This window comes from Atta colombica, unplaced genomic scaffold (assembly GCF_001594045.1).
Source record: "Atta colombica isolate Treedump-2 unplaced genomic scaffold, Acol1.0 scaffold111, whole genome shotgun sequence".
NCBI classification, from domain to species: Eukaryota; Metazoa; Arthropoda; class Insecta; order Hymenoptera; family Formicidae; genus Atta; species Atta colombica.
Window position 1 is genome coordinate 101,949 of NW_017259197.1, and position 1,598 is coordinate 103,546.

At 24.0% G+C, this 1,598-nt stretch overlaps 1 protein-coding gene across 2 annotated transcripts in view; it reads left to right on the forward strand.

Annotated features, from left to right (window-relative positions):
* Positions 1–1,598, forward strand: part of LOC108693915 (glucosamine-6-phosphate isomerase) — a 4,834-nt gene that overhangs the window by 1,067 nt on the left and 2,169 nt on the right. The window lies entirely within an intron of this gene.

Genomic DNA, 1,598 nt, shown 5'->3' on the forward strand with positions numbered 1-1,598 from the left:
TTGTTTTTAATTATGTATGAATGTTTCTCTTATATGACTATAATTTGTTAAACTTCCTAACTTTATTAATACAAATTGACGGATCATTTATTACTTGGAAAAACCTGGAAAACGGGATATTGAGAGAATTCTTCTTTTATCTGGAATTTTTCATGAAATTTATCAATTTTTTAGGAAAGTTATTTCTTAAATTTTATCTTTAAATTTACATCTCTATTTGAAAATATTTCTTTGATAATTTAATATAGATATAATAGAGAAAATATTTCTCTTGATAATGTAAATTGTCGAAAATCTGTGGGGGGATATAAGTATATGTATGCACTTCCGTGTATATTCCCATTTTTTGTATATACTGTATCTTACAAATTCTTATAAAATCAGAGTGATAATAGAAGACAATATCCAATAGAAGAGAGTAGCTCATGAATATTATACATAGGATGTCTTATCTTAATGTATAATTAAAATTGCAGGGCATGAAAAAGGTTCTCATATGACAATAATTTTTGTTCAGATGAAAGCACTTCAGAGATTTCGAGATTAATTTTGTTTGTTAAACTGAAATTATATAATTTTTTTATATAATATGATTCGTTTAAGTATTCTGCATTTAAAAATATTAAGGTATGAATCTAATAGCTTACGAAATATATTTTAATGTTACATATTGACATGAAATATTAAGTATCTTGTAAACTGTTAATTTTTTAATATTGTAATACTTTTATATAGAATAGAAGAATTATTAGAAGAATTATATTATTATATTATTATATTATTATATTTAATTATAAAAAAAATCATATTATTTCATTCAAAAAAGTGGAAGTAATATATCTTTTTGGCACCTCTTTTTTCTCTTTCTCTCCCATCTAAAAAAAAACGTGATCAAAATACGTTCTCGAAACGTTTCACTTTTGTCTGAAATATTTTTTTTGCAATTGTCATATATTTCGAAATGTTTACCATAGTAAATTAAAATCAGACATCCTCTATATAAAGATGTCTCATTTTAAATAATGCATTAAGATTTCTCGAAAACTATGATAGAATGGAAAAACTATGATAGAATGTTTCAAACAAAAGTTGTATAGTTTGGAGGGGAACGTAAGAAGGTGATTTGTACATGGATTGCGTCGCCAAGGTCAAATCAATAATATCTTTTTATGTCCCCTTCCAAACCATACAACTTTTGTTTGAAACATTTTTCCGTATTTATCACAGTTTTCGAGGGATCTTAATACATTATTTAAAATGAGATACCCTGTATATGATAAAACAGCAGTTATTTTTTGCAGTTTCATAAAGTTATTTTTTGCAGTTTCATAAAGTTTTAAAATGTCAAGAATATTTCAGAGCTTGATGTTGCCTTTCCTGTTATGATCGACTTTTACTGATGTTTATTAGAGATAAAGTGATGTATATTTTTTCTGATAAGGATGCAACTTTCTTACAAATTCCTCTTGAGAATATTAATGTTTCTTTCAATAATAAAAGAATAACATATAAAATATAAACCTTAAAAACAGATATATAAAATATTAAGAATAATTTTTTTACGGATATATTATTTTTAAAAGCTATTTTAAATATAT